The 27796-nt window shown below is 31.0% G+C and overlaps 2 pseudogenes; one reads left to right on the forward strand and one right to left on the reverse strand.

The window, feature by feature from the left end:
* Positions 1-219: 219 nt before the first annotated feature.
* On the reverse strand, positions 220-21813 carry LOC123208476 (annotated as a pseudogene).
* Positions 21814-22986: 1173 nt separating this feature from the next.
* Positions 22987-25197, forward strand: LOC123209129 (annotated as a pseudogene).
* The last annotated feature ends 2599 nt before the right edge of the window (positions 25198-27796 follow it).

The raw sequence follows: 27796 nt of genomic DNA on the forward strand, positions 1-27796 counted from the left end.
AATTATATAATAAATTAAGGAGAGAATTTTTTTTGTCCTTAACTGCATAATAAATTGAAAACAAAAACTTTCGTCTTTAATTGTGTGATGACTTGGGGATAATTTTTTTTAATCCTTGGTTGTATGATAAATTAGGTAAAAAAATCTCGTTTTCATTTGTATGGTGACATTGGAAGGAGAATTTTAATTTTAAATGAAAAATAATAGTCACGTGGATAATTGAAGTACAACAATTTATATTAAACATTTTTTCAACTAATTAAAAAACATGTATTATTATCAAATTGTTATTACTATAAATCAACTAATAACTAAGTAATAACAAAAATATAACTAACTTACAAACAAAAGACATAGAATGCGTCACTCATTAGTGGTAAAATAGTTTTACTTTTGTTAATTGGATGCCAATATGTTCGCCACTTTCTTCTCTATTTGGATGTCAAAAAAGGCACCGCTCTTATATTAGCTGCATGTCAAAACAAGCAAAATAAGTATACGTGAGTTAGACAAGTCTACAACAGTAATTATTAATAATCATTTTAACAATTACTTAGCTATATGTTTGTCTATAGTTTGTAAAATAATGAAACTAAAATAGAGCATTAAAAAGACACAAATTACGATTTTTACCTTGAAGAAGCACATGAATGATTTTCAATGGATTAGCGATTAACCACAACTCAAATATCTTTCCTTCAGAATGAGCTTCCACAGCTCTAAGATTCTCCTTCTCTTCTTCATAAGGGGCAGCACAGAGGGCTTCTATTGTGCAGCTTGCACTTAAAAAAAAAAGAACATCACCTGGAAGAAATGTAACAGAAACAAAAAAGTTCACCCAAACGAATATTGAAAAATACAACACATGCACTGAACAGAAACTAAAGAAGTGACCATAAACAGCAAATGTATGTGTGCCTGCCTTCAGTTCAGTTATTTCACATGGCTGAAAGATATCCAGTCTTTTAAAGTTGGCAGCATCTGGATCCTTTGCAGCAGCCAGCTAAAAAGAATTATAAAACATAACTTCAAAAATGAGCAAAATAAAACGCAAACATGATGAGTCACCAAGATATATTACACTGTCATCGACTTACCAAGTTGGCTGTTTGATCTAACCAGTGAACCAGGAAACCAAGAAAATACATGCCAGCAGCTGTCACCTTCTCAGTTTTTGTGTTGTCCTCCTGCATTAGGGAGAGATCAAATAACTTGTGTATGATTTAAAAAGGCAAAAAGATAAACAGAGGTGCTAAATGCTAATTAAGAGGTAGTTCAAATATAGAATGGATGTGGTCACTTAAAAATAAAGTGATGATATTTGCATGCAACAATAAGCAAAGGTCTAATATGAAATGAAAGATAATTTAGAACTGAGAAAAAAATTCATTCTTATATCAAGAGCTGGAGAGACCAACCTAACAACTAAAACTATCACAGAAGATGAAATTAACCCAAGAATTAGTTTATCTGAGACTCCTAGCATTCCCTTCACAGAGTATAGAAAACAGTGCAAGGAAAATACCACAGATACTGGCTTTGATTAATCAAGGAGTAGCTTTTTCTCTAGTAATCTAAGAATTAAAGGCACAGGATAACAGGATTATGAAACAATAACATAAAGAAATACAGTGTACTCAGTCGAATAGGGGCTTAACCCTCTTTGCACAAGTTAGAAAGACTAGTGCAGGCATGATCTATTCCCAAATATTTTTCTAAGAAGGTAAACCAAGATGAGCAAGACATTTTAGTATGCATAATAGTGTTATAATTGAAAGGAATAGACTCCTGTAAGTATGGAACATAAACCTTGTAACCAAAATACACTGCTGCACATGCAGTTCAGAGCTAATTAAAAGAACTCAAGGAGGCAATTCTATCTTATGTCATTAATGCATACCACCCCTGCCCCCTCCCTGGAGTGAAGAGACCTTCATAGACAAATGGAAAGTGCACTTGCTTCAGTGGAAATATAAAACAAAATACAACAGACACTAAAAAAACAACAGAAGAGAGCTGCTTGATACCTGCAGTGCAAGGCTCATTCCACTACTCCCATCTCGATCAAAATACAATAACTGCACCAAGCCAACTAGTCACCACGCTGAGATCAGTGAAAAATAAAACAAAATAAAAATCTTAGATGCATTCCCATGGATATACACATAAGCCTACAAATAAGCAGGAAGGCATCCCAAATTTAACTAATTCCTGTTCTGTATTAAAAAATTAAATTCTCTGATGGCAGCACTGCAACAAAATTGCAGCCAAATTGAAATGGCCCCACCTCAACTGTGTGAGAAGCAAAATCTAAGAGTTCATTATAACTATCTGGCAATGATGAGAGAACTTGCTGCTGTATTCAAGACCCAGCATTAAATGTCAAGAAGTTTCAAGCAGAACATCTGGTCTTAAAGAAATGCTCCTCAAGTAGTACTCTAGGTCTACCAATTACCTGAGGAAGACCAGACCAGATCCAATCAGAAGCCATTATTTAGGATTTTTATGATATAATTACCTGAGGTAAAATTACACCCTGCTCAAATGGCATATTCCAATCTTCCATAAAGTTAAATGTGATTCAAAAATCTGCATGCCAGCCCCACCTCCATAATGCTAGTTGTAAGTTACAAAATAATCTCATAGAGTGTAGTAACTATGTCTGCTAAGACCATAAAAGTACAGGTCTTTTTTGCTTTCTTGTAAAAGATTGCATTGTTACAATTAAACATTTGCTTTTTAATGACTTAATAGGCGCCCTTAAGGTCACAATTTAACCAATCCAAGCTTCAAGGTAAGAAAAACAGAACTGTTATAAGCCATACCCAGAGGTATCATCATGTCACAAGCAAACAATAGGGAAGAAAATGGTCTGGGCATAAATCCTAAAGAAACCAAAGGAATTACCAGACACATTTTCCAGTCCCACATTCTCTACAAGTAACGATGAGACCTAGTAAATTAGGTAAGTTGGAAACTCAACAATCCAATGAATGAAGACAATTAAAACCACATGCAAACCAGAATCTTTTAGCAGCCGGTTAACATGTCTAAAATTTAGTGGTAGTACTAGATTCACATCAATAGGTTAACATATCTAAAATTGGTCAATCATGTACAATGCACATAACATTGGCCTATTATTCATGTTTAAACATATGCATACATTCATAAAATATACTAATCAGTAATATGATGCATGTATTTGGCTAACAGAGCCATAAAATTTTATCAAACAAGTAGAGTACGAACCAGGATTAGCATCAACTGTCCTTCAAGGTCAAGGAGGTCTGTGGCAAATGCAGCTGCAGACACCTGCTGACAAATAACTTCTTTATGATGCAACTTACTAAAGATGTCAGAGACAACGCCAAAGGCCATAATTATGTACCAAATCATACATGAACATGAAGGCCTCAAAGATTAATTCTATAATCTTATCTGCATCACTCAAACATTACCTGGACACTGCCCTCATCAAAGCTGTAAATTTTAAGATCATGTCTATATGTGCTATGACGGCTTAGGAGACCAGTACCTTCACCTGAAATTGTATAACATCTCATCAAGAAAAGCACAGAAAGACAACAATACCAATTCCATCTAAGTTTTAACTCTTCAGAAAGAAAAACAACGAACAATATAGAATTTGTAACTTTAATTTCTTCTTTCTTTCTTTGAACTTCTCAGCAACTAATCAGAGCTCGGTAAGTAATAATTAGTATATTCTTCTTCTTTTTATTTCTTTCACTTTATCTCAGATTATTTTCTGAAAATTTTAATAAATACATCTAATTAATCAGTTTATACTCTCCAAAATCTACAGCCAAGAAGCAACCCTAATCAAGATCAAAACGTTGCATTTCGAAGCATAATTAAGGAATAATCAAATAAACACTACGTGTGATCAACTAAAAATCCATTAGAAAATTCAAATCAAGTCAAGCGCTCGAATGACCATGAAATCGTGAAATTAAAGGACGAGAACAGGCAACGAGAGAGAGAGAACCTCAGAAGAAGAAGCTTGAATGACAAGCTCGTTTCCTACAAGTGCAAGGCAGTGACGGAGCTGCGAATGTCTTCAGAGCTTTTTCGCTTACAGAGAATTTCATTTTTTTAACTTTAATTTTGAATTTTGATTTTTACCGTCTTTGGGTCTCTCAATAATTAAATTATTTATGTTGGCTGAAAAGGAATTGATGTGTTTTAAAGGGTATTAATTAAAATAAGTAAATATTTTTGCGCCTAAATCTTTTTAAGTAAATATTTGAAACACTTATTTTTATAAGTAAAATATATTCGAATTATCTATTTTACCCTTTTGTGCAAAATCTAACAAAAACTTAGCCTTTTCCCATTTGAAGCAACAGCTCAATGTCGCATTTGGAACCCATAACGACGACTCAATTTTTTTCATTTCGAATATCGACAAAGACAATAGGATTTCTACAATGTTATCTGAGATAAGTCTAATTCAAGGCGTGTTAAGGATTCAAATGGGTTTTCTTGCCTCAATTTAGGGTTATTAAGTTTAAAAATGGGTTTTTCTCCTCGGTTTCAATTTGATGCGTTTGGTTTAAGGTTTGATTGTGATATTTATTTGCAAATAGTTCGTATGTAGTATATTTTAACTAGGCTTGATTGTGTTGTCGTTGAGAGAGAAGAAAGCCAAATTCTAGCAGTAGTGGCACTTGTTACACTCGCACTTTTACTATTATCTGTTCTGTTTTTTGTTGTGATTTGTATATATCAATAATTAAGTCAAAAATTGAAATGTTTTAGAACAAATTTATGAATGTTTTGATTCATAAATTATCAAACTTACAATCAATGGGATTATGTTGAAGTATGTTGTTAAAAAAATATATATAACTGAAGAACGATAATTACTAGAGAGGTATTATTAGAATAAATGTTGAGTTTGCCTAAAAATTTAAATTCATTAAAAGTTTCCCTAAAAAAGTTTAGGTGTAAATTAATTAATATCTTTTGTTCCAATCATTTTAGCTTGAAATTAAAATGTCATCTTAAGTTTTGGTGTCGTCCCCTGTGAAGGCACTATTATAAGACCAAACTGAATTTGCTCCTAAAAATTTTGTTTCTAAAATTTAGTGTTAAGCTTAGTGGATGGAATTAAAATTTCATTTCTTAGAAGTATCATTTTGAGACAAAATTAAAAATATTTTTAAAAAAGAATCTAAGTTTTGGGGAGGAAAGCAAAGTTCCTCCAATAAAATTATCATTTTGGTAAATAAAATTGTCTCTAAAATTATTATTATGCGAGAAAATTAAATGCCTCTAAAATTAAATCCTAAGTTTTTTATCATTTTGACACCCAGCAGTATATAAATATCAGAAAGAATGCATAATATCATTCATGCATTTATGAAATGAAAGCATTTTGATTATAACAAAGCAGTATCCTATTTGGAAAGGGAAGCTAATAAAATTAATCAATAATTACAAGGAATGTCATTGGTTTAATCAAAATAAATTACAATAAATAAAGATGTTTGTAATTACAATCTTGTGCATGCAATCAATACAAACACGAAACGAAAGTATAATTATTCAGTTGTCGAAAACTAGAAATAGAAAAAATTCGTATAATTTAACCATCAAGCACAGCTCAATCCAGCAATTACTGCAACAGAAAACTCACCCATCTGCTGTCCCGGAAAATCTAACACCGTAGACAAACGACACAGTTATGATCAAAAGGAGAGCATAGCAGGGAGGTCCAAAACATTGATTACAACAATTGTAATTGAACCCTTTTCTTTTACAAACAAATGCACAAGATTGAGGAGGCTGCACCAATAAGTATACAAAAAGAGGAAAGGGAAATGCTGATATTTTCCAGAAGGCAAAACAGAAGCCCTCAACCCAGCAGCCAAGCAGCACAGACCTGCACTAACTACAAATAAACAAATCCAGAATCCAGCGACTGATCAACCGCAACAACTTGACATTTTCCAGACTAGTAGTTATCAAATTTAATATGCCCTGCAAAACATTTATTCATTTGTATACTGGTTTGCAATTTTCATTTATACACAAGTAGTTGAAAGAAAGCAGCAGGTTTGCTTGTGATTGAAACTTTGAAGTTAATATACCGTTTTGAATAAACTTTCAGGTTAAAAGAAACTTTGAACCACTGATTTGGCGTCCCAGCCTATATCTTGATGCGTTGCCAAATGTTGGGTGTTTGACAATTCAAAATTAGGAATCAGTAATGTTTATTTTAATAACCGTTTTGTCCACAGCAGATTAAAAGAAAATGTTGCAAAATCATTTTCATAAGCAAAAAACGTGTATATATTCAGTTACTTTGTCCCAATGAGGAATGCACAATATAAAAAATATATATAAATTATAAACAACAAAAAAATATAGCATTTCGGACCATACTGCCTCATTCCCCTTGAGTCATGTCTGGTAAGAGGAACAGGCAGCCGGCATTTTTAATATATTTTTTAGTTTTATAATTTCTTCCTAAATTTTAATTTTTTAAAAATATATAACTTCACATTTCTACTAATATATATTTTTTAAATTATTTTTTAATATTAAATAAAACAAACAAGAAATTATCCGCTGAAGTTTATAGTAGAGAAAAAACAAACAAACAAGAAAGTATCAAATTACATACACTGAAGTTTATAGCAGGGCAGACTCACAACGCATATACACTGAATAGGGAAGAAAGTGGAAGAACTTACCGTCTATACCAATTTATAACACAAAGAATGGAATAACTGAAGTCGGTCTCCGACGCCGCTGCTAGCATGACGAACAGGTTTGTCAAAAAAAGTCGAAACAAAATAAATATAAACCCTCAAAAAATGTCAAAACAACATAAATATAAACCCTAAAAGAACTATTGAAGAAAGTGGAGGATACACCCATCTCCGCCACTGCTAGCATGACGAACAGGTTAGTGAAAAAACGTGGAAGACAATGGGAACAATGGATGTCAGTCTCCGGTGCCACAGATGAACAGGTTTAGGGTTTAGGTTTTGTTCTTTTAAATGGTAGCTCGCATATGATAAGTTAAATAAAAGAGTATCAGAGCACAAGTCAAACGATGAGCCTAATAACTTAAAGCATTTTTGGATACAAGTAACAACGCACCCTTCCAAATAGATTTAGCCAAACAATGGGCTTAACAACTTGTAATGGTTGCATTTGAAAGAGGACGTTGAAGACTAAAATTTCATATCTCATAAAATCAATATAAGTATGATAGATTGGATCTTAACACAAGTCAATTGATTTTGTGTAATATAGGTTTCAATCTCCACAATTGTAAGTCCATTATATTCACAACATGATATCAAAGCACAAGTCAGATGGTAGACCTAACAACTTAAAGTATTCCTAGATACAAATGACAATACACCTGTCCAAAAACGGACTCAATTAACTTGCGAGTCTAACAGCTATAGTGGTTGCACTTAAGGAAGGGTGTTAGAGACTAAAGTCTCACATCTAATAAATGCAATATAAGTGAGTGATATATAAGTGTGAGAGATTGAACCTTAACACAAGTCAATTAATTTTGTGTAATATAAGTTTTGATCTTCATATTTATAGACTCAATATATATTTTGACAAAGAGAACTAAAGTTTCTCAAAAAGAACAACGGACAATGGTGGTCTTTGGCACTGATAATGGACAGATTTCTCACAAAAATAAAAACCTTGGAAGAACACTTTCCTTCAAAGTGGTTAAATGAAAGAGAATCGAAAGATCTGAGTTTGGATCTTTCCTGTAGTTAAATGAAAGAGAAAATTTTAAAAAATTTTATTTTTAAATGAGGTCTGTGGAAAATATTAATGGGAGCCGCGTTTGTAGAACTTTATTTTACAGTATCTCTCCAGATTATGACACGTGGAGTGGCTTACATTTTTGCAGACAATGCCATTTTTCATTTGGGTCGGGCTTAATTTTGGTTTAACGAATTAAAATTGAATTTGAGCCAAGCCATTAGAAATTCAAATTTGTGACTTCATTCAATTGAAATTTGTGGGTTGAATTAGAATTTTTGAATATTAATTTAAATCGAATCAAGCTACAAATTTAAACCATTAATTCAAGTTATAAAATTGAGTCAAACTCAAATTAATCAATAAACTACGAACTCAAACTAGAAATCTTAATCTATAATTCAAATCAAATCAATTTACGAATTTAAACTATTGATTTGAGCTACAAAATCAAGCCACTCGAATCAAATCAAGCCGAGCCATTTTTCATCCAAGCTGAGTTTTGTGGGGAGAAAGAAGAGTACTTGCCGATATGCTTCAGTCTAGCAGGCGATGACTCGAGGGAGAAGGTGAACCAACGCACTATTGGGAGATATGCAAGCTCTGTAGCCAAATCCATCTCCAACTCTAACGTTTGACTTGATGCACGTCTTATTATTGTTATTGTTACTATCATTGTCACTGTCATTGACTCGTGTGTGAAGAAGACTTACTGTTGGTTTAGTTGTTTAAGGGGGCAGGGGGGATGTAATATCCCCAGGAATGCTCACTATTATAGAAAGAGAAATTGAAATTTTTACCACTATTTTATTCCGTGTATATAAAATTGTCACATATCCTAAAGTTTTAACAAATATACCACAATAGTAATCACCTTCCCCAAAATACCCCTCTTTAATCTTTCATGCATAAATTCTCTCTCTTCTTCTCTGCAACTTTTTTCTCTCTTCTTCCTCTTCTTTCAAAGTGATAAAGGAATCACTCTCACTTTTTCCTCATCTTCAAAAACAAAAACAGGAAGGAAAAAACTAAATTTTTCATATTAAGAATTTTTCAAAGTAAGGATTTAAAAAAAAAAGAGCAACCCACAAAAATTCAAACACATTCACTGTATATACCTTGGAGGAAATGACGATGGGAGAAGACCATGTAACAGTATTTAACTGGAAAAAGATAAAAAATGGATATTTAAGGATTTAAGTGAAAAAAAAACTGGACATTTAACTGAAAAAAAAAAAAGGTTGGCGCTTTTTTAATTTTTAAAGGTCGGCGTTAAATGCCAACCCTGTGCTGCCAACCCTTATATGTATATAATATATATATATATATATATATATATATATATATATATATATATATATATATATATATATATATATATATATATATTATATATGATATATTTTATATTATATATATTAGATTATATATTATAATATATAATATTAATACATTATAATATAATTATAATATATTATATAATATATAATATATTATAATATAATATAATATTATAATAATATATATAATATTATATATTATAATATTTTATATTATAATATATAATATAATATATATAATATATTATATTTTAATATTATAATAATATATAATTTTAATATTAATATAATAATATAATTTAATAATATATATACATATAAGGGTTGGTGCCGCCAACCCTTATATGTATATATATCAACGCCAACCCAGAAAGCCTAGCAACTTTCACTTTTTTTTTTAATTGTTAACGTAAAATTTTTTTTTTTCAGTTTTAATCCTGGAATGTTAATTTTTTTTTCCAGTTAAATCCTACTAAATGATCTTTTTCGATAATCATTTCTTTCATGGTATAAAATGAATGTGATTGAGTTTTTTTGTGGGTTGCTCTTTTTTTTTTATATCTTCACTTAGAAGAATTTTTAATATGAGGAATTTAGTTTTTTCCTTCCTTCTTTTGTTTTTGAAGATGAGGAAGAAGAGAGAGTGATTCTTTCATCAATTTGGAAGAAGAGAAAGAAGAGAAAAAAAAGTTGCAGAGAAGAAGTAAAAGAATTTGTGCATGAAATATTAAAGAGAAGTATTTTGGAAAATATGATTACTGTTGTGATATATTTGTTAAAGCTTTAGGATAGGTGATACTTTTATATACACAAAATAAAATAGCCGTAAAAATTTCAATTTCCCTTATAGAAATTTCAAACAGACTATAGGCCAAAAGCCATTACTTCTTGGTCAGTCTTACCAATCGATCCAGTCCAGTTTGAACCTTCTTTTTTCAAATTGTTTTATTGTTTCATTCTGATAAAGGGGTTGGTGGGAGCCACTGCTTAGAAGAACAAAGCAGTCAAACCATAGAATAAAAAGCTATTGTGGATGCAAGCCTAAATCAAGCCCACGAAATGTTGAAGTAATTAATGATGGACTCAATCCAATTCTATAACTAAGATTAGATTCAAACCAAATCATCTTGACTTGAATTAGTATTTGACTTAATTTGTGTTGAATTTATGTTGGTGTTTCAATTTAATAACTCAATTTAAGTTCAACTCAAATTTTCTTTCGATAATACTCTTTATTTTGTCAATATTATTGTTTATTATGTTGATAATACTATTCATCTAATCGGTAACTCTCATCTTAACAATAATCTTTAACAATACTTTAAACCAATTCAATTAAACTTAAACTAATTATTTAGGATTCTAGTCAAACCATGTTCAGACTTAATTTAAACCCATCCCTTTATATAATATGGATTGTGCAAAGTCAAGATATATCTAATAAATGAACTACAAATATTCTAGTAAGTAAAAGTGAATTTGAACTAAACCACACCCAGATAAGAGCCAATTGGTGATTGATATTTTAGGCTACCAATTGGGTGAATAGTATCACCTTAATTCTAGTAGGTTGATCTGCCTATGAAAATTAAATCAAGAAAGTTCTAAATCTATTTAAATATTCTATGGCCAAAGGACTATTTCCCACTCAAAGTATGTTGTTATCTCAAGTTTTCTCTGTTAACTTTGAAAATCTCATTTACCCACCTATAGATGGTTAAAATTAATGATTTCAATGATAAAATCATTATTTTATCTGTAATATTAAAAATAAATTAAAATTTAATTTTTTTTTTCCTTAAAACCCTAAAAACTAACTATTTTCCTTTAGGTCAAGTTTTAAAAAATGGCCTTTTACTTATTTGGGTGTGGTTTAGTTTGAATTCACTTTTACTTACCAAAATATTGGTAGTTCAATTTATTAAATATATCTTGACTTTGCACAATTCATATTATATAGAGGGATGGGTTCAAATTGAGTCTGAACATGGTTTGACTTGAATCCTAAATAATTAATTTGAGTTTGATTAAATTAGTTAAAAGCATTGTTAAAGGTCATTGTTGAGGTGAGAGTTACTGACTAGATGAATAGTATTATCAACATAATGAACAATAATATTAACGAAATAAAGAGTGTTGTTAAACGAAAATTTGAACTGAACTCCAATCGAGTTATCAACTTGAAACACCAACATAAATTCAACACAAATTGGGTCAAACACTAATTTAAGTCAAGATGATTCAGTTTGAATCTACTCCTAGTTATAGATTCAAATTGAGTCCATCATTAATTACTCCAACATTCTATGGGCTTGATTAGGGCTTGCTTCCACAATAACTTGTTATTCTATAGTTTGACCATTTTGTTCTTATAAGCAATGGCTTCCACCAACACCTTTTAAAGGATAAAAATAAAACAATAAAACAATTTGATAAAAAGAAGGTTCAAAATATAATATTTGAAATAAAAAACTAAATGTAAAAAATTTGAAACCATAAGGATGAGAAAAAATTTATCTCAAGCCTTTCTCGCGTTTCTAGTCCCTTCTTCTTCTTTTGCTGGTCTTTATGAACAATGCCAATGTCTTGTCAAAGTCTCTATAGTTGGAAAACTCTCAATCAAACTGACAGAATTTACATCTTAATCAATCTTCATGTGTTAGGTCTCTGTTATCTTCTTTAATCATTCACACTACAGTTAATAGACTTTTACTGTAATATCTCTTCATCCTATTTAGTTTTTCTTCTCTTGTAATCATTTAGAAACCACCCAAAATTACATTCACAGGCAATTTCACAATAAAAACAAAAAACAACAAAAAGGAGGAGGAGGAGAAGAAGAAGACAAAAGAAAGGAAGAGAAGAAGAAAAAACAAGAATTACCAGACCTCAGACAATTTCACAATGTCAGCATTTCACCACATACACTAGCATAACAATTCAACACTTGAAATCACAAAAGCAGGTGTGAACATGGGAAACATAGCAGCATAAATTGACATAATACAGATTCAAGGCAATTTCACAAGATAGCAATTCTCAGAGAGCAAACACAACAGAGAATGTCATACATTGGCATTGTAACAACATGTCTCAACTGTGTTAACTTGCAAGGAATTTCTGAGATTTGATGAAATATCTGAACAAATAATAGCAAATAACAGATATGTTGTAGATTGAGTGAAGTGAATATCAGATCTAAAGAAATAGTATAGATCTAACATCAAGAGCTAATATTTGATAGAACACTTGAGACAATCAGAAATATCAACAGCAAATATGTAGATCTACAGTATTAATATTAATAAAGACAATCCAGCTGCTATGCCAATGACTTGCAAACAAATCTTAAAGTCGAAGCCAGTAACCCATAGCCTTTAGTTATGTCTTTGTAGCCCCTCACATGTACCGAGGGAGATTTTTTTTTTTCTTTTGAACTTTTGTTTTGAAAAAGTTTTCTATAAATGCATAAAATATTGAGGCTTGTACGCCGATTTGGGCTGTTGGGCTTTCGGCCTGCGGTCTTTTTGAAATTTCCATTATAATTAGCATGCAATAATTTTAGGTAAGTATAACGTTAAAGGGTGAGTTTACGTTACATACTTCCATTAAATATTTTAGCTATTGTGCTCATTCTTTTTTACAGCACACAAAAGTAAGTTTAGTAGCTTCAAAAAATTTTCAAAATTACATATGTATTAAAAATGACTAATTTACATATAATATTTTAATTTTTATGATATATCATCATTTTATCTAAGGATGTGTACGGTCTAGTTTGATACGATTTAAAAAAATTTTTAAACTAAACTAAAAAAACAATTTAGAAAATTTTCAAACCAAACTAAAAAAATATGATTTAGTCTGATTTAAATTATGTTTTGAATTTATTAAAATTATTCCATTCTAAATATTATTATTAAATAAAATTATAATTTTTTAGAATATAATATAAATATGTAAAATAAATATGAATTATATATACAATATAAATATAAAAAAAGATAAAATAAAAATGAAAAAAAAATTGTATATCTTATTACTTATTCAAAAATTATGCCAAATATAATTATATATATTTTAAAGAAAATACGATTTATAGTGTTGTTCAGTTTGAAAATTAGCCAAACTACAATCTAAATTGAAAATGGTTTTTTAAAAATTTATCAACCCAAATCAAACTAAATCAAATCATAATTTTTAAGCAATTTAGTTTGGTTTTACTATTTAAACCAAATTATACACCCCCTAATTTTATAAGTGTAGTCCAAGTATATTTCCCAAATGATGAAAATTAGAAAGCCTCAAGGGAGGCAAGTGAATTTTACCGATTAGTGGAGAATCCGAACCTGATTCCAAAGCTGTAGCTTATAAATGACAAAGTCCAAACCTAGCGCTTGAGTTTGACTTGTGGCCCGGCAAATCAAAAATTTGGCTAGCAGTTGGCTTTATGCCAAGTCACCTCCATCACCCATGTGTAGTAAAATCTCAAATATATACTTACTAACTTTTAAAAATATAAACATTTATTTATTATTAAACTTCTATTAGAATTTTATGTTATGAGTAAGGGTAAAAATTATTTTATCAATAATATTAAAAAAGTTATAATTTTATTCTTCTCCATTGACAAAGATATATCTTTATCGACAAAGATGAAAAGACGTATATCATCATTTTTAAAATTAAAAAAGTTTTAAAAATGATGTAAAATTATTAGCTTTCAAAATCTAGACAGAAAAAAGAATGAAATTATAACTTTTTAAATATTATAAATAAAATGATGGTTTTACCCTAAACCATAAGAATAAAATTTCAACTAAAATTAAGTGATGGGTAGGTGTTTTAATTTGAAAATCAATGGGTATGTATTTAAGATTTCATTATATCTTAAGTGGGAATTCAAGCCTTTAAGCCTTATGGTTATTTGTGGGCCGGGTCATATCCACCATTTACAATTTCTATTATCTAAATTAAATGTTACAAAAATGAGTTTATAATAATATTTAGTTTTATCATCTTTAAAAGATGATGAAGTTCATGATCCACCATCTCAAAATGACTAATATTATGAGTACATATTTTTTTGTATATAATTTAGATATACAGATGATATATTTTTATTACATATAAAAAAAAGAGAGAGAGAGATTACAACAACGATTTTTTCTTTAATTCTAGTATTATCAAGAAACCATTAAAGAACATATTAAACTTGAAAGATGTCAAATTAAAATAATAAATTTCCCAATAGACTTGTTATATTATATGTTTTTAGTCTACTTTTTTTAATTATATATTGTTAATAAAACACAATGTTTTTATGAAACCATGTTTGGATATATTTAGAAATCTATTTTTGAGCTAAAATGTATTTCTTATAAAATTAAAAAAATCATTAAATATCTAACTTATAGTATAACAAATTAATGAATTTTCATTGCACAATCATGTGAATTATTAAGATCATAGTTATCAAAAATCCTACGATATACAAAATGTATTTTATAATATGATATAATACAAATGAAAAACGATATGTATCATAAAGTATATCGACTTAATACGATACAGTAAACGTAATGTACGATACGATATGTATCATACAATATAATATATATTATCTATACAAATCAATATATCTTTTTAGAGAAATTAATGATGTAATAGGAGTATATATGAGAAATTTTAAAATTTTGAAAGTATTTATGATATTTTCTAAAATGATAATGTGTCAATTAGAATTTTTATTATTTTATTTTTAAAAAAAATGTATTATGCGATACAATAATAGATACATGATATAAAAAATTAAATTTTTTATACACAATACGACTATCATGATTAAGATAGTTATAAGTTATTAGTATGAAGAAAACTAGAAATTGAATTTTCTAATATGATATTTTTTTTATGCATATTATGGGTGTGATTCTCTAATTATTATTATTATTATAAAAATATTATTCATTATTGGACTAAACCCTTCTTAGTTGGATTTTTCCTAACTAATAATCTCATTGCATAAAATAAAAACATAATATAATATTTTGGTCCATCAACCTCACAATCAACTATGTTGAATTCGGTTTGCTTTTACTTAGCCCAAAAAAAAAAACTACGGTTGGATTTGTACTGTCCCTAAATAAGACTCAATTTAAATTTAATTTAAACCCATTCAAATTAGCTCAGATGACAAACGGTAACATTAGCAAGAAGAAGAGTCGTTTTTAGAAAAAAAAAGTCACAAAAAAATCATCAGAAAAGAAAATTTTCGATATGACAACACTAACGAGCCTCAAACCTGAGCCAAGCTAAAACTTCAATTCGAGTTTAACACACCTAAGACTAACATGGATTCAAGTTTGAACCAATTTGGCTTGAATCCACCTCTACATTAAACATATTTCTTTTTTCTTTTCATTTTCTAAATCTCTTAAATTCAAACATGCTAATGTTAACATCAATCATATATTCAAGTACGAGTATATTCAAACAAAACTCGACAAGGGTGAACTCGAATTTGACTCAAACTTATTTGAACCATCTCAAATGGTAAATGGTAACATCAACAAGAAAAAGATTCGCCAAAGAAGAGAAAAATCACCAAAGAATAAAAAATTGTCAAAGAAGTAGAACTGTTGAAAAACAAAATTTTCAATGCAACAATACTGACGAATCCTTGAACTTGAGTTAAACTAAAACTTCAATTTAAGTTTAACTCATTCTAGCTTAAAATAGACTCGAACCCAAGACAACTTGGTTCAAATCCACCCTTTTATTTAACGTAAACATAAATTTCTTTTTACTTCTTCCGAATCTCTTAAATCCAAACAAACCATCTTATTGGTTACATAATATATCGTACAAGTTTTCACCTTTGATCAAACCTTGACCACGATCCCTGGAACATGATCCTAAGGAGAAAACTGGCTGAAGAATGTCCAACCATTTTTATATCCAAGAACTTGCTCAACCATGAGAAAGAGACTTTTTGTGCATAGAACCAACCAACTGATAAGTGCATACCGTGTTGGCATGTGTGAAATACACACCTTTTTTTTTTTTAACACGATAACATTAGGAATAATACAATATAAACTTATAATGAATACCAATAATGATTTATTACCATGTAATTAAATGTTACTTTATCCTTAATTCAAAATTACTCAATTATATAGTAATATATCATTATTGTTCAAATTAAAACTTATTATAAGTATACATAATTTTATTAATAATGTTAGACAATAGCACAGTAGTAAGACGTGGAAGACTGAAGACCGAAACTCTCGAACTGGGATCAGTCATTTTTACTATTAGTTGCTTTATCAAAGGGGAAACCCTCACAAAACTGATAAAGTGAACGAAGATGATACAGCACTCAAAAGCGCAAGAAATGTGATAAATTGAACACAGTTTTTTTGTTCATTACCAAAACATACAGACATGTGATAGGGCCGGACCAGAATGGTGTTAGGAGCACTTAGCCAAGCATGCATCCCATTCTTGAGGTCTGTATTCAGAAACTGCCTCTGCAGGATCGGCTGCCTTAATAATTCCACCGCCCACAATGATAATGTCGCTGCCCCTATAGTATATAACCTGGAAAATCATTTTTCTAACAAGTTAATGAAGTTGACAATGTCTACCCAAAAGACAACATCGCATGGCCATTGTACAATTCTGCAATTAGTTGGTTAGAGAAATTTATGCCCTGTTCGGACTACCATTGATTGGTCCACAGAATTTGAAATTCTATTTTTATTTCTTGTGGCTACCTAAATAATTATGCCAAATTGCTGAAAATGTACATCTAAATTGAAAACAAAAATTGTAATCATCAGCCATATAGTTATGATATGTGCTGATCCTTCCTGTTCTAGTGAAAAAGAAAAATGGTGTTCCCAATGCAGGAGAGCTAATGAGGACAGCAGAATTTACAGGATGTGGAGTATTGTACTGCCGAGATTATCACCACCCTTTGCCATTTGAACTCCAGGGGTTGCATGAATAAATGCTGGATTGACCATTACCCCTGACCATGATGCTGGATTAACTGAGATGAAGCCGATGACAAAGTCATAGTGATCCTCAGCAATTTTCACAGCTGCAGCTGGGTACTCTCCTGTTGCCAAGTTACCAGCTGAACTCATTTCAGCAAGCAGCAACAAGCCCCTACCACGAGGCAAACCCTAAATGCATCGAGAGTGAGCAAAGCAATAGAAAAGGATAAGTTGAGCCATACTAAAAGTCAGATATTAGTTACAGTTTATACTAATCTTCAATTTCAGTCCATAGACGATTCTGGGTCCAGAAATTATATGAGCATTAATTATATCAGCCCATTCCAGTATACGGAATACACCTCTGAATACAACAGAACCAATAGGCCTCAGGCCAGGGCAAGGATATACAAAGAAGATATTGAGAAAAATAAAAGATGCCAAGTCTTACCCTTCATACTGCATAGTCACAGTATTACCAATGTCTGCAAACTTACGATCTTCAAATATTAGGAAATTATGCTTTTCTGCAATCTTCAGGAGAATAATAAACATTTTTAGATGTAACTTGACAATAAATATAATTAACAAATAATTCAAAAAATGCGCTGAACTACAATGCAGATATAGTATGATTATTTGGCCAAAAGAAGTTCGGGGATTTAGTGCTCAGAGTTTGGCAAGGTGAAATCAGGCAATATATCAACATGGGTTTTCAATAAGCAGATCTCTGGTCCAACCTACATAAGAGTTCAAAAATAAATCAGAAAAAAAATGCATATTTTCTTATAAACCAGATGATAAAGCAGTTTATTTTATATCCGTCGAATGGCAAACAAGGTTATAATCAATTGTCAATAAAGTCCTAAAACAATTACATAAATAAGTAAACGCAGATCAAATATCATAAAGCAAACTGCTTAATCTCAGGAACAAGGCAACCAAAAATGCTACTCTAAAGTGAAAAACCTGGCATCGACCAGATCAATCCACAAATAAATCAGGCAAAAACTTCAGACCTAACTCAAGATTAGCAACCAACCTCCCACCCCCATGTGCATTTGCCGGTCCTATCTTTGAAGCTACATCATGTTACTTCAAAACACATGTTTTAATAAAACAATCTTTCTTTTCCCAAATATATGCTTTACCAGATCCCAGTAACATTACTGGGCACACGGTGGTTACAAGTAACAATATTTTAGTTAACAAGCCAAACTTTCAAATTCAAATATAACACTTGAAGAAACAAAAAATTGGGACTTTGACTTTTAAACCCTAAAACCCAATTTTCTATTCTAAGCTAAAAGCAATGATTGTCATAATTATAAAAAAAAATCAAAAACAGAAACACTAAGACCTTGTCAGCAATTTGTAGAACTCAGAAGCAGTGGCAACATCTGCAGCCAAACACAAGTTACTTTCCTTCTTCACCATTACTTCAAACAGCTTCTTCCCCATTTCATTCTTCATCAATTTCAATCTCTCCTCATATCTCAAACCCCTAACCCTAACCCTCGCCCTAGCCCCAGCCCCAATATTGGGCACCTCCACCTTCTTATTCTCCTCCAAAAAATTCATCACCACACGCTGCATCTCTTCATCGACCTTCCCCTTCTCCCTCAAAATCCTCACTATCTCACTCAACATAATCATCGAATGCAATTCAATCCCATTCTCCTTCAAATTCTCCCTCCCGCCCTGCTCTCTGTCGATCAAAACAACGGCGTCTTTAACAACAAGTCCCGCAGCACGGAGAGGCGCCGCCGTCTCGAGCACGGAGGTGCCACTGGTGACCAAATCTTCGATGATTAAGCAGGTCTTGGAGGCTTGAAGGTGCCCTCGATGGCTTTGGAGGTGCCGTAGTCTTTGATTTCTTTACGGCGCATGAGCATGGGGATGTCGTTGGAAATGGAGACGCAGGTGGCGATGGGAAGGGCGGTGTAGGGGACGCCGCAGACGGTGTCGTATCGGGTGGAGGAGGGGAGGGAGGATATGATGCTGGAGGATATTTGGCGGAGGAGGAAGGGGTAGGAGACGATGAGACGGAGGTCGATGTAGACGGGGGAGGAGATGCCGGATTTTAGCTTGAAGTTTCCGAATTTGACTGCGGAGATTTCATGGAGTTGGAGGATGAGAGACTCCATAGCCGACATTGTTTTGAGTCTGGAGTGGCGGCGGACGGAGGAGCCGAGGAGGAAGAGGAAGATGAAGTGAATGCTGTACTTTGGAGACTATGATGTTTATTAGATAAGGGTTCAATTGAAAACTAATAATATTTAGGGAGTTTCTGTATAACAGATACAATTTGAGGGTGTTTTTAGCTTCATCATAAATTTGACATATAAACTATGATTGGATTATACTTAATTTTTAATTTAAAACCTCCTGATTATATTAACACATTACACTAATAGCAAACAATGATTGGAGAAGGAGTTAATATTTTTTATTAAACACAAACAAATAGTCAAATAAACAATGAAAACATAAAGGATAAGAGTTTGGAAAATATTCAGGAATTTAGGGTGGTCAGAGTTTTTCATCTCAATCCTCCTAAATTATATAATAATATATTATTTATTATATTTTAAATTATATATATTATTAATATATATAATTTTATCATTTTGAAAAAATTATTAATCTCCGAGGAGAAAATAAAATAACCAAGAATATAATAGGCAAATGACTATTTTTCATTCAAATTTTGACTACAACTTTTATTTTTTCACAGATTTGACATAATCAAACATTATTTTTAATACTCAAAAGATATATATTATTTATTATAATATAATACATAATATTATTTATATCTCTTATAGTACAAACAAAATATTTTCATTTTAATTATTTTATATATATATATTTTTTTCAGACTAAATTCTTGGTTGTTGGAAAACATCTTAGGAAAGCCAACAAAGCTGGACGTGTTTGGGGCTTATGTGGGCAACAAGGGATTTTAGAGTTGGTGAAAATAATAAAATTCAACTAAAACAAAGCTCGACAATAATAAATCAAAGTGAGAAACGACAAATCCTCCAATGTTTTTTATATAATTTTTAGTTTTTATAAATATTAATAGGGATAGATAAAAAAATTTATAACCTTTTTATGGGTAAAATTATTGTTTAACTTTATTATAGATAAAAAGTTTATCCTTTTATATACTTTATAAAAAAAATCATCTTTTTATAATGAAAAATAGTGATTCGATTCGAATATCATATACATAAAAACCTATAGGATCATGTGATAATGAATAGGAAATATCCACATAATTATTTAAAAATTTCCACCCATTCTATTCTCCGTTGACAAAAAAATAAAAAAATGTAGTTGACTAACGGTTGACTGTCTCCTTTTGGAATTAGAATTTAGTGGATTTTGAACTAACGTATATTTCCATTTTGTTGTGCTATGATCAAGTGGGCTAGATGCTGACCTAATTTACAGAACTGGGAGTTTTTTTTTTTTTTTTTTAAATTTTACTAATTTTATTTTTTTAATTTTACTAATTTTACATTTTAAATAATATGCAAATTGTTGTGATTTTTTTTTTAAAATTTTACTAATTTTATATTTTAAACTGGGAGTTTACTAGTTTGATAGTTAGACAACCCAAAAAGATGACCATGTAAAATTATTTGTACAAATAATGAGGACAACTTGTGAAAAAATAATACTACGTCATTATGTTATCAGGTGATTTTGAATTAAAGATAAAATAATACAAAATTATACAATAATATATCAATATTTATACATAAATTTGTGTCTATTATTAATACACGTATATAATGCTACTCACCTGCTAAATACAAATTTTTTTTTGAAAAAAATTTAATACAAATTAATTTATATCATATTTATATATAAAAATTCAAGAATAAATTTTTCCACACACAAACAGGCGCTTGTAATAGAATCAATAATAATTTATCAAATAAATAAAAAAATTATGCAAAAAAAAAAGAATTGAATTCAAACCGAACTGAATCTAAATATAGACTTATTCAAACTTAAGTTTGACTTAAATTCATAATAAATAACTCAAACTCGAACTCGTTTAATATGATTGAATATATAGTAATAGAGTTGCTGATGAATTGAATAATATTATCAACATGATATATGATATTACAGAAAGAAAATTCAAATTGAATTTGAACTAATTATTAAACTAAAATTTAAATTTAAATTTGATTTAAATTAAACCAAATATCAAATCAAATCAAACAACTATTCCTCCTCTCTTTTTCTTTAATTGATTAAAATTTCTCTCAACTGAAAATTCGATTAAATAACTTGAATGCTCTTGAGATATTTGTGCAGGTGTTACAATTTATAAGATTCAAATTAAATTTAAGTTTAATTATTGAATTGATCATGCCGTCCCCCATGCGAACCAAATTGGTTTGAACCTATTCATGAAGAAAGAATCTGAAGATGTAGCATCATTAAGTCAAATCAGCCCATTAGGGAAATTCCATATTTGAAAATGACCTAAAAACAAAAAGTTAGTGGTTGTAATAGAAAATTTCATGCTATTGGCTTTGAGATAAAACGTGAAGAAAGGTTTCTGTCGTTCTACAATTATTGAACCAATAAGGAACCGCCACATCAGGTTGTCTGACATGCACAAGCTCCATCATTGGCCCCTGAAATTCATGGAAAAATATTCCTATCATTTTTGCATGTGAAATCAAAAGCACATACTAAGTAATAGTCGTCGGTCTACCATCTAATGAAGCTACTTGTTCCATCAATCTTTGCAAAATTTTCTCCCCTTCACCCTCAATGTGTAATAATAATTTATTATCTTATTTAATTCGTTTGGTAATAAAAAATATTATTTAGATAATTTAAAGGTAATATGAAATAATCTAATTGTTAATTACAATTTTTCCCTCATTTATTATTATTTTAGATAAAAACATCTTATTATTTAAATAAAATAACAATAAAATTATGTGTATTAATTATAATATATAAATGGTATGTCATCGTATAATTTTGAATTAAAGATAAAATAATATTAAATTATGAAATAATATATCATCTATATATATAAATTATATAAAATAAATAAATACACATAATATTACTTTTAAAATAATAAATAGCCTTTAACCTTTGCAGTCTTTCCTCTTTCACAACCTCACTCACCAAGATCTCTATTTCTTGGTTGCATCGCCCTCACTTACGTCACTAAAACTCTGTGGTTGACTTTATGAGACTGTCCCTTTTTTGTTGTCACCACCCTTTTGTTTTCCACCGGATCACCATCACCACTTTGATATTGCCCTCCACCTAATCCCATGACATTGCTTTCTCGATGTTGATCCAAGGTGGGTCAACATACCTTAACCATAAGTGTTAGACTCTTTATTCAATCCACACATTTGATTTACTACAATTTATCCTAATCCATTTCTCTCAAATCTCCCACCTTTGATTTGTTGTAGTTTCCCGCTAACATATTTTAGGGTATTTCAAAAAAGTAATATTTTTTTATTATTTTATTATTACCAATCAAATACCATAATTATTTATATATATTAATTAATTGAACAAACAATGTTCTAATAACGTGAACCGAGGTGGGCCTCGATTCAAAAAAGATGAAAGACTAAAAAGTTTGATACGTAATAATCCTCTAGATAATTTCGTAGGCTCAAATTTCATTTAAGATAATAAAAAATTACTCAATCCAAAAGCATTCTTAGTGTTTAAGAATAATATTTGGACCCACAGGGACTAAAATGCAAAGAATCAAAAGTCTCGTATGCATGGAAATTAAAGAAAATGAATCAAGTAGACTTGACCTAGTCATCCCCCAGACCACAGGTAAAGCACCGAAGCATATACTTACAATGCACCTATATATATAGATTTTTAGAAAAGGCTAGACATTACTGGTCCATTCTTTGCTCTTTGCTTCTTGAACTCATCTTCTTCAGCGTTAAGTTTTACATCTATATAGAGAACAGCTGTTGAACGAAGAAGGAGATGGAGATTTCAGCCAGGGAAGTTGGAGGAGCAGTTGCAGAGAAGCAATATGTGAAGGCTAAGACTTCAGTGTGGTGGGATATAGAGAATTGTCAGGTCCCAAAAGGGTGTGAGCCTCATGCAATTGCTCAGAATATCAGCTCTGCCGTTGCTAAGTTGAATTACTGTGGACCTTTGTCCATTTCTGCCTATGGTGACACCAATCGGATCCCTCAATCTGTGCAACATGCCCTTTCCAGCACCGGCATCTCCCTCAACCAAGTCCCTCCTGGTACCTCTTTCATCATCATATATAATTACCATCTTTCAACTTTACTTTTCTTGCTTTTACTGTTACGATTCTTAACTTATGCAGATGGAGTGCAGGTGAGAATAAGATTCTTATAACTCTAGACTCACAAAAAAATTTATTACTTACACTTAATTTTCTGTTTTGATCAGGATGAATTTGGGTTAACATTTCTAAATTTGATCTTACCGACTTAGTTTTCCTAGAATTTGCATTTTTTTTTAAGGAATTTTGTTTTTCTGGGTTGCAGATTTTCAGAAAATTCAATGAATATTTATGGGTTGTTTTCTTGAATGGGCAGGGGTTAAGGATGCAAGTGACAAGAAAATTCTAGTGGACATGTTGTTCTGGGCAGTGGACAATCCTGCACCTGCAAATATAATGTTAATTTTTGGAGATAGAGATTTCTCCAATGCTCTCCATTAATTGAGGATGAGAAGATACAACATTCTGCTTGCTCAACCGCAGAAAGCCTCAGCTCCTCTCCTTGCCGCTGCCAAGAGCATATGGCTCTGGACAAGTCTTGTGGCTGGAGGCCCTCCATTAACAACTAAATTTGGTAACAAAATTTCTGTCCCTAATGATATGCCTTTTGTTTATGTACAAGTTCCCCAATTAGGAAATCCTAATGAGAAATTTAGTAATAATACACTAGTTGATATTCTGGAAGATCAGAAACCACTAAATTATCACCACCTTGGTACTAATTATAATCCCAAGAGTTCCCTGATGGGGCCTTGCCTGGATGGATTTGCTCCTTTCGATGTTGTTCAGAATGGTTGTAGAAATCAATATCCACCACAGCCTTTAGGGCTAAACAATCTCCCTAATCAACCTCCTAGTGCTGTCCAAAAGGGTAGTGGAGTCACCAAATTTGATCCTACTAGCATGAATCCAAAGCCTGCATTATTGAGTCAGTCACAAAATGGACATATACAACATAGGAAGCTGTCGTTTTCTTCACCAGTGAACTCGATTAACATTCCTAGTAGTGTCATATGGGGGACGTCGGGGTGTCCAAAACCTTCTTATTGTGTCCAAAGCCTCACAGGTTCTGTGTTACTAACATTGAACTTCTTGAAAATTGAAAAGATAATGCCGACTGAAGGTAATATAATTGATTGCACTCGATATGGGGATCCAAAGCATCGGAGTATTGACATTAAAAAAGCCTTGGAAATTGTTGTTGATCAGCAGATGGTAGTGAAGCAAAAATTTGGAGCTATGAACTTGTATGTTGGTAAGAATGAGAAACTCTGGAAATGTGTGAACCCTATTGCTGGTAATCCTATGCAAATACCGGAAATGACATGGGAAAAAATTAAAAAGTTTCTGGTGTCTCCTGGAGGACAATCTGCAATAATGGCTTCTCAATGCAGGTAAATTTCCTTTGTTTGTTTAGTTTAGCCTTACTTAGCTTCTAGGATTTATAATTGGACTGTTTTTTCATTCTGTCTTGTGTGCTTTTGCATTTTTGTTTATAGGTATGAAGCCGGTACTATTTTGAAGAATATGTGCTTGACAGAGCTTACATTAGGTGACATACTTCAGATCTTGAACATGGTAACTACCATAAAGAAATGGATTATTCATAATCAAGCAGGATGGCAGCCGATTATCATCGCTGTTGCAAAGTGCGGCCCTGAATTAGGCACTAAATCTGGTTTATAAAGTTTTGACTAGCTATCCATGGTAAGGGAAAGGGGCCACTTGATAGTTTGAAGGGTATTAAGTGTATATAGATAGATGATTTGTTGCAATAAGGTTACTAAAAAGTCTCCTCATGCCAAGACCCATTCTGTAGATTTTCTAGTGATGAAAGTTCTTACACATGATGGATACCATCTAGATTTTAACGTTTTCAAGCTTGGAAAATAACGAGTTTCATAGTGTCAATACCGTTATTTTATGGTACCTGTTTGAAAACATTATTGAGTTAGTTCAATTATTTAAAATCCAAATAAAATATGTTAGATTTGTATCATATTGTTAAGTTGGATTCGAATTGAATTTGTTCGAGTTTGAAAACAATTTTGGCTTGAATGAGCCTGAAACAAGCTCAACTTAAATGAAATTAGGGGTGTTTCAACTTGTTAAGTTTATGAGTTTGAAAATTTTCGATATGAATCAATTAAAACAACATTGTTTTGCTTAATACATATCAAAACAATTTTATTTTTGTCACTTTTTGCTTGAATTGAGCTTGAACTCAACCCAAATTCAACTCGATTCCCCTCAAGCAACTTTGAGACAAGTTCGAACTCAGTTTGATTTAAATTCAACTCTACATATCATCAAGTAAGTAAAAAATTACTTCTGAGGTTACCATTGTTAATGTTGCATTAATTAATATTAACTAGGGGGGGGATTACAAACAACAAAACAAAAACAAAATCACAAACTCCCAAAGGCACTCTCAATTACAAACAATACCCTATTTACAAAGGCACAGTGAAGACATAAACCAAATTAAGATTTAACTAACTTACAAGAATTGTAACATATATGGCCTAAAATTCATCAACAACCTTAATTAAATGAGTAAATCATCATAAAAATCTCCAAATTACCATATTTCATTTTAAAACTAGATGGATTCGTGGATGAAATCTCTAACATGTTAAAGAAACACGAATTTCAAATTTCTAAAACTTAATGAAAAAATCTGATTTCATAATGTTAAAGAAACATATTGTTAGGATCTTTTCTTTCTAAAAATACTTAGATTCTATGGAAAAAAAATTTTGGTAATTGTAGGAATGTTTGACTGTTTGACTTGTTTGTGTGATGGAATAATGTTTGATGGCATTATGAGTAGAGAGCATTATTATGTATGTAGTAATAACAAGAAAATTTAAAACATATCCAATCCAAAGAATAACATAAAATTGTGAAAATGTGTATGCGACCAGTGTATAAATCTACCAGTAGTAAATTATACAAGTTGGTTATAGTCACAACATGTATATAAATGCGCATTACATGTAGTGGGTGGGAACAATAATGATCACATGGTTTAACAACAAACATAGACTATATCGATGAGACCAAGTCTAAAAATCTCAAATTCACTATAACTAAATTGATCAATACAACTAGACACGTCAATTGGGTTGGGCTAAATGGAGGCCCGGCCCGAAGCACGAAAAAAGGCCCGGGCACGATAAAGCCCAGTGCCGGGCCCATGGGCCTACCGGGCCGGGCATAGAGCTTTAATATTAGGCTCATGGGCTGGCCCGGCCCGACCCGATACTGTTTATATGTATATGTATATATATATATATATATATATATATATTTTTTTTTTTTCCTGGAGGCTGGGCATCAGAAGCTGCCTTGTGGCAGAAGCCTCTGCATAATTTAAAAAAAAATTTTTTTAAATAAATCTATTTTATTCATTTTTATTTTCACTTTTATTTATAAATCTTTTAATTACTCAATTTCAATTATTTCATTGTATTTTCAATTTCATTAACTCTCTTTCAAAAAATATCTAAATTCGTAAATAATAATTATTTATTTTTGAAGAATTCAGAGATTTAAATATAAAAGATGAGTAAATAAATATTATATAGTAGATATATTTTATTTATATTTTGTAATTTATACCGTATGTAAATTAATTTATTTGTACTATGTTATTAATTTATAATATTTTTCATCATATAACTACGATATTCTTCCGTCACAAGTGAGGGGTTATAAATAAAATATTCGAGATACTGTTATCAGTTTTAATAATTGAAAAAAATTTATATTAAAAAATGTTAATTAAAATTTAAAAAAAAAATTGATTAAATGGGTCGGGCCGACCCGATTAAAGCCTAACCGGCCCGATTAAGACTCGTTATTATATGGGCCGGGCCTTGGGCTTTTATATTTTAATGGGCTGGCCCGGCCCGAAGGCCGTTACTATTTAGGCCTGGCTCGGCCTATTAGCTCGATGGGCCGAGCCGGAGCCAGCCCGGCCCGGCCCATTGACATCTCTAAACAACCAAAATTCTCAACAAAAAATTAAACGTCAATTAACAAAAAATTACATAGATTTGTAGAAGAACATGAACATCCCACTTGTTTATCACATAGACATCCAATTTAAGTGAAAATAGTCAAACTCCCCCTGTATATTCAACCAAACTCCCTTTCATTTGAAAAAGATTAAAATCCCTTTAATCTTTGATTATAATCTAACTTATAAATATGTGATATGTTAAAAGATATTGAAACAAAATTAGTGAAAATCGTTGTATAGAAGGAGTTTGAAGAACATTATAAGATTTAGGTGGTTTATTTATAGTAACTTCATGTCATAAATTGGTGCCACTTGTCTAAATAGATTATAATATACCTGTTTACTTGTGCCAGAAAAATAG

Source organism: Mangifera indica, chromosome 2 (genome assembly GCF_011075055.1).
Source record: "Mangifera indica cultivar Alphonso chromosome 2, CATAS_Mindica_2.1, whole genome shotgun sequence".
NCBI lineage: Eukaryota > Viridiplantae > Streptophyta > Magnoliopsida > Sapindales > Anacardiaceae > Mangifera > Mangifera indica.